General features: G+C 43.4%; 1 long non-coding RNA gene across 1 annotated transcript; it reads left to right on the top strand.

Moving 5' to 3' along the window:
* The first annotated feature begins 8,738 nt into the window (after nt 1-8,738).
* Nucleotides 8,739-12,596, top strand: LOC120433692. Its single transcript, XR_005608701.1, has 3 exons — nt 8,739-8,811; nt 11,458-11,460; nt 12,410-12,596. It is a non-coding gene; the product is annotated as an uncharacterized LOC120433692 (long non-coding RNA).
* The last annotated feature ends 887 nt before the right edge of the window (nt 12,597-13,483 follow it).

Below are 13,483 nucleotides of genomic sequence, written 5' to 3'. Positions count from 1 at the left end.
AACTACAAAAATTAACTAGAAGTGTGTCCAAAAATAAAACAATATTAAATAAGAATAGTCTTTAGAGATTTTTCCAATGATTCAGAAAATGTAAGTTTTACAACTACTTATAGAGTGCAACACTCGCTGAGTAGCTCCTTGAACTGACGGTTGTTCAGCCCTCTGCTTTTGTTTGTGGTGGACATGATGGTTTTCATCACAGTGTTAAGCTTCAGGGAATGTGCACACAGACTCTTTGATGTATGATGCAGTGGAATACAGTGTCAGCTGTTCCCTTACAGTTATCTCTTTCTTGTCTCGGTGGTGCTGTCACTTGTTGTTCGCTCTCTCTGCGGTAGAGTATCACTTCCTGTTCCTGTTCCAACACACAGTGGTGTTTTTGAGTAGCTTATCTGCATAGGAATTTAATTAAAAACTTTTAGATAACTTCCTTTGTCATAGTATAATCTTCACGTGCTTCATCCAATGCACACTCTCTGTGTACTCACTCCCTAATTTATAGCCAAAGTATTCACTCAAGCTGTGTCCCAAAACGTAGGCTGCATCCTCCGGAGGCCACATTTGAAGGCCGATTACATCACAGCCAGGCGACGAAGGCTGTCCCAATTCGTCGACTCCTTCAAATGCGGCCGACAAATGCGTCCTTCATTTGTCCAAATTTGAAGGATGGGTCGGGTGTGTCCTTCGTGGCCCACCATATCCCAGAATTCATAGCGCGGCCCAGCCAATTTCAGTTTCCAACAATGGTGGCCGCTACTAAGTTTTAATATTACTCTTATTAATCTTTCTGGGTCACAAAATAAACTTTTAACATATTTTCAGGCGAGAATGTAGCTGTGTAAACTTCAAATATCTGCTTGGTTTATCAAGACATCGCATATTTGCAAAAGTGCGCCGACGTTTTCAGAGACGTCATTTACCAACTGTTACAGGTTCAGATATTGAGGATGGGCACAAAAACAACACTAGTCCAGAGGAGTTAGGTCAAACGATGATTTTTAATGAACACACGCGCGTGGGAGATGTACGCTGCAACATCAGCTGTAAATCTGACCCCAAACCTATACAATCAGTTATTTTATAACATCAGAGTATTAGAACGCCCCCTCATGCGTCAAGAAGGTACGATACAGACATAAGTTTCAAAACCACACATGTTCTATCGACAACTTTTGACACATTTAAGAAGGACATCTTCTCCGTCTCCAGGCCACGTGCTTCCCGTTAATCTTCCAACTCTCACTTATCCCCTAGAAGAAACTGTCCCTTATGCAGACATGATTTTTCAGTTACAAGGTTTTGCAAACTTATTATTTGAACTCTTACCTAAAGATGAGTCTAACTACTGTTTGTGTGTGTGTGTGTGTGTGTGTGTGTGTGTGTGTGTGTGTGTGTGTGTCTCGACCTCAAACGCACTCTGTCTGTGAGGGCAGAGGCCACTCTCCTGTGTGCAATAACCTAAATGAAACTATATATGTGGTATGTTGAATAAATGTTCTAATCAAATGCCACTGCTCAAAGCTTAATAAAAAGGATATAAGTGAATAAAAGATAATCATGAATAACATGGTATATGTGTTTTGTAAGCATGTTCTTTCCATAGCTCAAAGTCCCTAACACAATAGATTGTCTGGACGTGGCGCCAAACAAAGCTTCGACCTTCAACTGACTGACTGAGCTTCAACTCTTTAGATAAGCACAAAATGCAAAGTGTGTAGAAAATGATTATGACTGGACCTGTAATGAAAAGGTTAATATGTGATCATGATAACACCTGTAATACAAATTGTAACATAATGCCAACAGCTTCAATAAATGCTTTGATGAAATAATGATTAGTGCAATGATTAATGATGACGGTTATGAATAGTAGCAGTAAAATAATTTCTTTAATTCCACACAACCCACTCGATAGCTAGCCGGGGGGGTGCAATGGTCACTCGAGCCGGCGAGAGCAGCGGACTCCGGCTTCATCGTTTTCAGACCCCCGTTGTCTGTCGCTACTCAGGTTAAACATGATATATAAGTCACTCGGATAACTTAAAAATTTTATTGTTAGGCTTTTTTCAGTGTTTTATTTGTTCCGGAGTAAATTGGTTTGGCTGAGATCAAAATTATTAGATTATTAGATTAAAAAAACTTCATTAATCCATCGGATGGGTTCCTCTGGGATTTTCACACAGCTGAATAAATGTCAAACAGAAAACTGATTAAACAGAAGTGTGAGACAGTTGACAGTTTACACCAGTGTCCTGTTATATTTTAGATAGCAAGGAGCAGACGGCCGAGTTTATTAAACTCCATCGACACAGCGGTGATGCAAATCTGAAGGCTAGACCGTCCCATTTCACAGCCTCGCACTTCCGGCCTTCTTGGTCTTCAAAGGACCCGGCCCACGCAGACCGCAAAGGCCGGGTCCTCCGAAGGATGCAGCCTATGTTTTGGGACACGGCTTCACTGTGTATTTACTGTTTCACTAGCTTAGCTTACCTTAGCTTGTAGCCAACTCGCTAGCAGCATGGCCTCTTCACCTGTCCCTCCTGTCCTTCCTGCTCATTGTGTCAGATGTTTAGTTACTCCTCGGCCCCCTTTAGCAGTAGTGATACTTGTAACAGATTTAGCATATTTGCATCTCTCGAGGCCAGGATTACTGAATTGGAGACTCGGCTTCGCACCCTTCATTCATCCGTAGCTAGCCAGGCCCCTATAGGCGGTGCAGCCGAAGATAGCATAGGCCCCACTAGCTGTTCCCCGGCAGTCCCCAAGCGGCTGGGTGATGGTGAGGAGGAAGCATAGTCTTAAACAGAAGCCCTAGGTACACCACCAACCTGTTCACGTGTCTAACTGTTTTTCCCCACTCGACGACACACCCGCCGGGGGTCAAACTCTGGGAATTTGCGATTCTGTTCTCAGACATGTGAAGCTAGAGACACCTGCAACCATAGTCAATTGTCTTCCAGGGACCAGAGCAGGTGACATTGAGGGAAATGTAAAACATTTAAAACATCAGCATTTATTAAATAATAATGCTCCATAAATAAAGTAAAACAATGTTGTTTTTGTGCATAACAAAAAGCTCACAATTTTGCAGTCAAAATGTAAACTAAAAAGACTCTGAGCATAATAACAAAGCCAGATTTCGCAGCTACTCTGTTCCCAAGTTCTACTGTGTGACTGACAGCCTTGAGTTTGAAATCCGCTTCGTAAACATGTCTCTAAACAGATGCCATGTGTGGTCCTTATACACACACAATACAGTAATATTGCGTTGAAGCACAGTACGTATTACTCCATGAGGCTCCTGACTACGGTAGCCATAATACTCCGATAATCCATCAAGCAGTGCGGCTCTGTAGCTTACCAAAGTCATGCTAAAACATTTTTTGACAGATTTTTGAGCACCGTGTACAACATAAAATTGGTTCATGGTCAGTAAGCACAACCAGAAGTCATACATAAGGCACACTGACGATTTTTGAGAAAATGAAATGATTTTAGTGTAAGCTTCCAGATACATGTCCATCTCTAGACCCAGCAGGAGGCTGGGAGACTTCGCGGTATGGGATACAGCATGCAGTTTCACACACTCTTCATTTTGCACTTTATGGCGCTGTTATAAATGGTGAAAATACTAGTAGTGCTCCAACCTTTAGTCGGGACGCTTTCCCGACATTCTCTACACAATACATTATTCTGCTGCTCATCTGACACTCAAAATAATAGTAATGATAATTAGTGCTGTCAACGCTAATCTCGTTAAAATGACGTTAACGTCATAACTGCATTCTCCATTAACGAGTTAGCGCAGATCACCTCATGTGTGGGGCTGCGCGGCGTCAACGCGTTAGCGCAGTTAGCTCGTTAAAGCGTTGACGCCGTCCAGCTGTCCAACAAAACTGCTCAAAGAAGTCCTGCCATTAATTAATACTTCAATCTTAAATATGATCAACCTATCGCTAATAATCTGCTATGTACCACAGGCCTTCAAGCTGGCTGTAGTTAAACCTTTACTTAAAAAGCCATCTCTAGACCCAGCAGTCTTAACTAATTATAGGCCAATCTCCAACCTTCCTTTCATATCAGAAATCCTTGAAAGAGTAGTTGTCAAACAGCTAACAGATCATCTGCAGAGGAATGGCTTATTGGAAGAGTTTCAGTCAGGTTTCAGAGCTCATCACATCACAGAAACAGCTTTAGTGAAGGTTACAAATGATCTTCTTATGGCCTCTGACAGTGGACTCATCTCTGTGCTTGTCCTGCTAGACCTCAGTGCAATGTTCGATACTGTTGACCATAATATTCTATTAGAGCGATTAGAACATGCTGTAGGTATTACAGGTACTGCGCTGCAGTGGTTTGTATCATATCTATCTAATAGACTCCAATTTGTTCATGTAAATGGAGAGTCCTCTTCACATCTGAGGTCAATTATGGTGTTCCACAGGGTTCAGTGCTAGGACCAATTCTGTTTAAATTATACATGCCTCCCTTAGGCAGTATTATTAGAAGACATAGCATACATTTTCACTGCTATGCTGATGACACCCAGCTCTATCTGTCCATGAAGCCAGATAACACACACCAATTAGTTAAACTGCAGGGATGTCTTAAAGACATAAAGACCTGGATGGCCTGGAAGGCCCCATCTTATCTTAATGACCTTGTAGTACCATATCACCCCGTTCTTTTTCACTCACTGTGTGTTAATAGACCTCTCTGCACTGAATCATACTCGCTTTTTAATCTCTGTCTCTCTTCCACAGCATGTCTTTATCCTGTCTTCCTTCTCTCACCCCAACCGGTCGCAGCAGATGGCCCCGCCCCTCCCTGAGCCTGGTTCTGCCGGAGGTTTCTTCCTGTTAAAAGGGAGTTTTTCCTTCCCACTGTCGCCAAAGTGCTTGCTCGTAGGGGATCATATGATTGTTGGGTTTTTCTCTGTATGTATTATTGTAGGGTCTCCCTTACAATATAAAGCCCCTTGAGGCGACTGTTGTTGTGATTTGGCGCTATATAAATAAAATTGAATTGAATTGAATTGAAAATTGAAATTCATGCTTTAAGTGCATATATAAAATATAAACATTTTATTGGTTTGCGACCCAACTGAAATGATCTCGCCGGCCATGTACAGCCCAGGGGCCGAACGTTCCCCATTCCTGATATGTACCATTTAAACCACAGCACTCCGATGTTAACGCTGTATTTATGTTCATCCGGTTGCTTGAAATTAGTGATGGTGAAAATCTTGAGGCTTCAAAATGAGACGTCAGAAACCAGCTGATGATGTCACCGTATCTACGTCCAGCTTTGAGATGGTGTGGGTGTACTTCAAGCACGTATGTCAGGGTTGGCAAACTTAAGGCCCGGGGCCCAGAATCGGCCTGGCAAAGACTCCAATATGGCCCACTTGATGGCTTTGGGATATATGAATATATGAAGGAGGGCATAGATTTTGGACTTCTAACTGTATTTTAAAGTTTTATCAGATTTTCCTACTGATATAGATTCATATTACACCAAGTAATTAATTAGATTAGATATTTACACTACATTTTTTCTGCTTGGATTTTTCCAGCTCATAGCTTCGCTCTGCTACGAAGCGTGTGTGCTTGTACAAAGGCCGTTCAGCCTCGGGATTTACACTCAGCTCGACACGGATATGTGAAGAATGAAGGGACCCTGCAGCGAAACGGAGAGCCCAACCTCTGACTGAGTGTCTGTTTTCAGAGTCTGACCACCTGTTGAAGGTAACGTGCTAACATGGCTAACGCTAGCATCACCACACGTAGCTCTGTTATTTTAAGGTCATTTTAGCTTATGAAAGTTTTACGTCGCAGCTGTACGAGCTCGCTACGTGTTTTGTAAGCTGCTGTGCTCTTCACAAATAAAGCTGGAGCAACTCAGACTGTTAGAACCAGCACTGAGCCCTGTTACATTTATACAGTGTTAGAGCAATGGCTGCAACCTACAGCCTTTAAACTAGCGATTAAAATGCTGACAGTAAACTCGTCAGTCCAGATGTTACCACATTACTCTATGGTACTTAGAGTTAAAACAACTGAGGCAGGCTGATTAAAATAACAGCTGTCAGTTCTCTCATTCCTTATATCAAGACTGGAGATCACACTACTGATTTCAGTTCATTTAATATGTGAGTGCACAGATTCATTCTCAACTGGACATAAATGATGATCAAAGGTTGTATATATGATGAATTCATCAAATCCCAGCCTCTAACACAGTGCGCTGAATCTTAGCTTTGAATGTCCAGTATATTCTAATCAGTGCAATATAAGCATTCACCGAACCTATAGTATCTATACCTGTGTGGCAAATGTGTGGTAAAGATACAGATAATGAAATTTAATTATTAATACAATATACATCATGAGAAACAAAGCTGAAATTGATTCAGTTTAGTACTTTTCTCTGTATGCTCTGTGATTATAAAGGCCTTAAATTCTGTGATATATACTGTAAATGATTTTCACAGAGGTCTTAAAGTACTTAAATCACTGCTGATAGTCTGATTGTTTATATTTTCACGTTTTTGTGTCTGTAGGGCTGTTTGATGACGATTTGGACTCCTCTGGGAGATGAGGACACACCCACATCTGTTCCATACTGCAGCCATGGATGGTGTTACGGCTCTGAGTCAGCTTTGGGCCATCAGACGCACACACTGGAAAACCAGCACCTGGACTTCATGCAGGAGAGACAGCCTCAGTGATGTAGGTTCATAAGCGAGTTCAAACATTTCTGGCCTCTTATCACTTAGATTTCTTAATCTTAACAGTGAATGCATTTAAAGCAGGAACTGCACACCTAGCTGTTAAAAGTTGGGCAGCATGACTACTGTAAAGTTTTGTAGGGCCCTTGTTAAAAATTCCACAAGCACCACACCACATTTGTCATATATAGTTCTGTCAGGAGTTTTCCTGTTATGCAACTCAGGTCAGAATAAAACGCTCAGACAGGTTAACGTGTACACGGGGACTCTCAGAGAGACTCTCCCCTGCAGCAAAAAGAAGCAGTCTTTTATTAAAAGCACATACAGGGAAGAGATACAGGAAGAGATAAAATAGCTGCTGCGTGCAGGCTTCCGTGGAGTACAGAGTGTAACTTCCCATTTAGGAGTCTGCACAAAGTGTGACTTACTGAAAGAGCAAACATAAACATAAAGAGCAAAAGATAAAGTAATAAAATAAAATAATAATAAAAACGCCAAAATCCTGAAATCTTTTGACAAGTTCCATTTTGTACAGGACATTTTTGAAATTATATATATATATTATATATCCTAGTTATCCACTTGTCAGTAATTTTTGAGTAAATGGATGTCACTGATAAATCAGTGATTCAGCTGCAAATGTTTTTTAACAAACTTTGTTTTTTGTAGAATTCATCAGCAGCTGTGAGGAGATGCATTTGAATATCTTCTCGTTCCACTTTTCCTTACCTGGAAGCTGAGGATGGCTAATTCCTGACAAGGACACACACCTCAGTGCTTATCATGGGTGTTACATCCTCCGTGCAGCAATTCCAAAGAAAATGAGAGAGCAATGACCACTCATTAAGACCAGCCAGAAATCTGTCCCTTTCTGGCAGCTGTGGAAACTTCCAATAGGAAAGTTTGCATTCTTAGAACAATGCTGGGTCATGTGTGATGTGTCATCATATGAGGATATTACATTTTGCCTTAATTCTGCTCAATTAAGTGTTTTTATTGTTGATCCAATATGGCAGCTTTGTGTTGTGCTGCAAGTTAAAACCCATTGTCCTCATGAGCACAGCATCTAATAACTCTCCTTAAAAAAGTCGACTGACTTTAACTGGACACAGTGGTTTCCAGTGGGAGATACATTCATCACTCATCCGTGACACTGGAGAAGTCACCTGGATGAGTGATAAAACAATTTTCCATGGAAAATCCAGAAGAACTAAACTTTACTCTTCTTAAATATAACTCAGAAAACAAGTAAAAGTACAAATGTGCACAAGTTAGTGACTTCCTCAGTAAGTTTACACTCTTTTGGAGTGATTTTAATTGTGTGTTAAAGGAGAAAGATATTAGGAGGTAAACTAGAGGATGCAGAGTCGATCATCACTGAGGCCATCTCTCCTGCATGAAGTCCAGGTGCTGGTTTTCCAGTGTGTGCGTCTGATGGCCCAAAGCTGACTCAGAGCCGTAACACCATCCATGGCTGCAGTATGGAACAGATGTGGGTGTGTCCTCATCTCCCAGAGGAGTCCAAATCGTCATCAAACAGCCCTACAGACACAAAAACATGAAAATATAAACAACCAGACTATCAGCAGTGATTTAAGTACTTTAAGACAGGGGTCTAGACTAACTTTTTGACATGGGTGCACCGGTACGCCTAACTTTAAAAATTTAGGCGTACCGGCACAAAAGTTAGGCGCACTCAAATTTTTCAACCGCATCGCTTAACACCGCAGTTTTACATGTGCACTTTCTTTGGGGGGAAGTCCATACAGACAATATTCATTTCTAAATTATTAACTAACAAACTTGAGCTTAAAATGCTTTGTCAATATTGTAGAAAATGTTAAACTTAATGTAGTGAAGTAGATTCTGGGGTTAGGATGTTACATGATGTCCCTAAACGCACCACTGACATCCACGCCTTTCAGCCGACAATTACCTGGCTATAAGAAACAGCTGCGCTTCACTACTGAGAGAAGGCATTTGGCAGTTGTGGCAATCCATGGTGGCTGCGAGCATTAGGCAGTCAAACACTGCATATCTCTTAAGGAAAAGCTACTTAGAATTGCCCTTTAGAGAGTGGTGTGCATTATACTGCTGCTGTCTTGTCAGATGCCGTTTTGTTTGTTATGCACTACTTTTATAAAGTATAGTGATTTGGGATGTGGTTTTATGTAGATCTTTTATTGATTGTTTAATGTTTTATCTTTTCCTTTATTGCTTTAGTGGAGGTGCGGCCGCTTGTTTAGAGGCTAGGCACGTGAGGTGGAATCCCTCCCGATGCATGCGAGTGTACACACGGGCATAGGCAGATTGCACCATTTAGAGTTTAGTGTGAGTGAGGTTTGCTGTGAAATCACACGGGTGAGTAATTGGTGGCACCCTTGGGCACTCCTCCCTGTAGGTTGCCTCCTCAAGTGGCCGGTCTCCACCATTTTGTTTAGTTGCTTCTTTTTTAATATATTGTGCTTGTTTTAGGGTAGCATTGTGGCAGGGAGTATGTCATTTTAATCATCGTTTGGTAATAAAGGGTTTTAATTTATTTTACTCTCTTACCCCTGCTACCCTAGGTGCCTTTTTAATCTTATAGTTATGTTTTAGTAGTTTCTCTTAATAAACTTTGGAATTATAAACTTTGTCTCACCTCTGCCTTTAAATAACGAGTCTGTGGGCTTTGGTAGCCAATGCAATCTTCTCATTGGCTAGAGAAATCTTTCCTGGGGCTGTAGCGCCCTCCCCCAGGTGGCGTTGTCACTACTTTAGTAACCATCTCTGGTTATCTCTCATTTTCGCGACACCACAATCTGGCATTGTCGACAGGATATTTTCAGGCAGAGATCTGTTGCATGTTGTTTTGTTTTGTTTTTGGGGGGTTAAATCTGTTTGGTTTGTTTGGTTATTGTAGAGCAGCGGCAAGACAGCAGCAGTGGCAGCGTCGGGACGGACTTCTGGTTTTTATAAAGTGATATTTAAATACTCTGGTTCATTATGGAGGAAGAGCTCACACAGCTACGAGACTTGGTAGCTCAGCTGCAAGCAGAAAATCGGCGGATGCGGCAAGAGCGAGGATCGGAGCAACCTGGCACCAGTGCTGCTGCTACAGGTTCATCCACCAATGGGCATTCTGCTGTCTCAGCTCCCGCGACTGAGAGACTGATTTATATTCCTCGGGAGAGAAGTGCCCATGGTTCAACGGTAAGACTGGTATAGGTATTGCCGAATGGGTGGAAGAGGTGCAGGCCTGTTTGAGGGTGCGACATCTTTCACCAGCCGACCAAGCCCTTTTCATCTATGATCATCTAGAAGGCGAGCCCAGAGAAGAAATTAAATATCGGCTTCCAGAGGAGAAAGACGATCCCGAAAAGATTTTGACTATTTTACAGGAACTGTATGGATGTACTAAGTCATATGTTTCTCTGCAGGAAGAGTTCTTTTCAAGACGACAGCAGGAAGGAGAAACATTGCAAGAGTTTTCGCATGCTCTTATGTGCCTCATGGACAGAGTTGCGAAACAGTCCCCTCATGTTCTGCTGAACAAAGATGTGTTGCTTAGAGACCAATTTGTTGAAAATGTGCTTGATTGTTTCTTACGCAGAGAATTAAAACAGTATGTCCGCAGCCACCCTACTGCCACCTTGATGGATGTTCGTCATGAGGCTATATTATGGGAGCGTGGAGGTATGCCAGGGGCGGGAGGATAGAAGTTACTCGGTTCCCCAGCGCTGGGCTTTCAACACACTGTCCAGGAGGTCCCTTTTAGAGGTAGTCCACAGGTATTGCACCCTATGCCTCTGAAATACGGGAGTTAAAGAGATTCTTAAAAGTCAGCAAGAGCAGTTGAATCAGCTCGCAAAGAGTCTTGCTGCTTTGAATAGTGCTTCCACACCATATCCTGCCTCACGTAATAAGGCTGTCATTTGTAGACGGTGCCAAAAAGGTTGGGCATTTTGCCAGAGAGTGCCCTGGTGAGCCCACAGTCATGCCTGTGCAGTCAGCTGGTACAGCAACGCAAGCCAGTTTGAGTAATGTCGTTTGTTCTTCCATGCAGGAAAACTTCCACCCCTGAACCATTGAGCCGAGATTCAGGTGGGGGCATCCTAGGCTCAGAGTTTGTACTACCTGACCCGTTGCGCAGGTTACTGGTAGGAAACCAGTAACCCCCGCTGTCAAAACCATCACTTCACCCCTCTCTGGAGTGCGCATTGTCTGACCTTCGTATGTTGCAGGAGACTGACCCGTGATCCGGGAGTTTCTGCCCTTTTGGAGGCGGAGGCAGGGCCCTGACGCTAAGGAGCATGGTCGCACTTCAAGGCTGGCCCTCGGGTTGGTCAGGCAATGGAGTAGGCTAGTGGGGCGGAATGGGGTGTTATATCGGAAGGTCTGTCATCCAAGGAGAGGAGAGACACTGCAGGTATTGCTGCCCAAGTCCCTTCAGGGTCAAGTTTTGCAACATGTGCCAGGAGCATGGTCATCAGGGTGTTCGGAGCACGGTAGATGTGGTATCTCAATGGTGCTACTGGGTAGGGATGTATAGAGACATCCAACGTTGGTGCCAGGAGTGTGAGCGATGCCATTTGGCTAAGGATGCACCAACCCATTGTAATGTGTGTGGGGGCCATTTGCCTGAAACCCAACCAAAACAAATCCCTGTAGCTGATTGGCGTAAGATGCGCCACGACCAGCAAGCAAAGGATGCTCCCCTGCGAGAAGGTCAGCTGGTCTATTTGAAGAAAGTTGGGCTTGGAGGTTGTGATAAAAGTAAGGGTGCTTTGAGTTCATTGGCGTATAAAGTGCTAAAGGCCCCTGACCAAAATGGGTCCATGGATACTACTGCCCCTGTAGAAGAACCGATGGAAGGCGGCGAGTGGTTTTTATTGGTCTCTGAACCTGTTTCAGCCCCAAGCAATTGTCAACCAAGACCAGAGAATCCTAGCCCTCGTAGATCAGATGAGCTAGAACCCTCAACGTCCTCCGCCGGGTCGGCCTGCCCTGATCAGCTGCCAGCTATGGCTGGTGTTCATAACGATATAGCCCCTTTACGCAGGACAAATCGTGGTAATGCTGGGACGCACCCAAATCCGCACCATTTGCCCCAGGCAGCAGGAAGTAGAGCAATAGAGGCCGTGAACTCACAGGCACCTGTGCCTAATACAGTTACCCTGTTTAGACCTTGGCAGTGAGTGTCAATCGTCGGGGACGACGATTCAAATCTCGGGGTAGATTGTAGTGAAGTAGATTCTGGGGTTAGGATGTTACATGATGTCCCTAAACGCACCACTGACATCCACGCCTTTCAGCCGACAATTACCTGGCTATAAGAAACAGCTGCGCTTCACTACTGAGAGAAGGCATTTGGCAGTTGTGGCAATCCATGGTGGCTGCGAGCATTAGGCAGTCAAACACTGCATATCTCTTAAGGAAAAGCTACTTAGAATTGCCCTTTAGAGCAGGGGTGGGCAATTCCAGGCCCCGAGGGCCGGTGTCCCTGCAGGTTTTAGATCTCACCTTGGGTCAACACACCTGAATCACATGATTAGTTCGTTACCAGGCCTCTGGAGAACATCAGGACATGTTGAGGAGATAATTTAGCCATTTAAATCAGCTGTGTTGGTTCAAGGACACATGTAAAACCTGCAGGGACACCGGCCCTCGGTGCCCACCCCTGCTTTAGAGAGTGGTAAGTGTAACCTTTGTGTTTATCATACTGTGGCATAGTAGGGTGGACTCTGACTACTGTTTCCCTCTCTTGTTGCAGGTGTGCATTATACTGCTGCTGTCTTGTCAGATGCCGTTTTGTTTGTTATGCACTACTTTTATAACGTATAGTGATTTGGGATGTGTTGGTTTTATGTAGATCTTTTGATTGTTTAACATTTTATCTTTTCTTTTATTGCTTTAGTGGAGGTGCGGCCGCTTGTTCAGAGGCTAGGCACGTGAGGTGGAATCCCTCCCGATGCATGCGAGTGTACACACCGGGCATAGGCAGATTGCACCATTTAGAGTTTAGTGTGAGTGAGGTTTGCTGTGAAATCACACGGGTGAGTAATTGGTGGCACCCTTGGCACTCCTCCCTGTAGGTTGCCTCCTCAAGTGGCTGGTCTCCACCATTTTGTTTAGTTGCTTCTTTTAACATATTGTGCTTGTTTTAGGGTAGCATTGTGGTAGGGAGTATGTCGTTTTAATCATTGTTTGGTAATAAAGTGTTTTAATTAATTATTTTACTCTCTCATCCCTGCTACCCTAGGTGCTTTTTGATCTTAGTTATGTTTTAGTAGTTCCTCTTAATAAACTTTTGAATTATAAACTAACTTTGTCTCACCTCTGCCTTTAAATAACGAGTCTGTGGGCTTTGGTAGCCAATGCAATCTTCTCATTGGCTAGAGAAATCTTTCCTGGGGTTTTAGCGCCCTCCCCCAGGTGGCGTTGTCACTACTTTAGTAACCGTCTCCGGTTATCTCATATACGCGACACCACATTAATCATCATCTTGGCTCCTCTGACGACCTGTTTGCTGCTGCCTGCTGCTGAAAGGCAGTGGGGAGAGGGGACACTTGGGCAGTGCATTTATTGCAGCATATAATGTGTTTCCTGAATACACTGCTGGTTTCTCAGCATTCAAAGATTGATGGCACCGTGTCAGAGCTGGCTATGAATTTCAGATTGATCAGGCCTTAACTTAACACAAAAGTTATCAATAGTTCTTTTCATCTTTTCTTATTACCCACAGCTACATCCACTTCTGTCAGGCCTAGGCTG

The sequence above is a fragment of the Oreochromis aureus genome, linkage group 16 (assembly GCF_013358895.1).
Source record: "Oreochromis aureus strain Israel breed Guangdong linkage group 16, ZZ_aureus, whole genome shotgun sequence".
NCBI lineage: Eukaryota > Metazoa > Chordata > Actinopteri > Cichliformes > Cichlidae > Oreochromis > Oreochromis aureus.
This window is presented reverse-complemented; position numbering and strand designations above follow the sequence as displayed.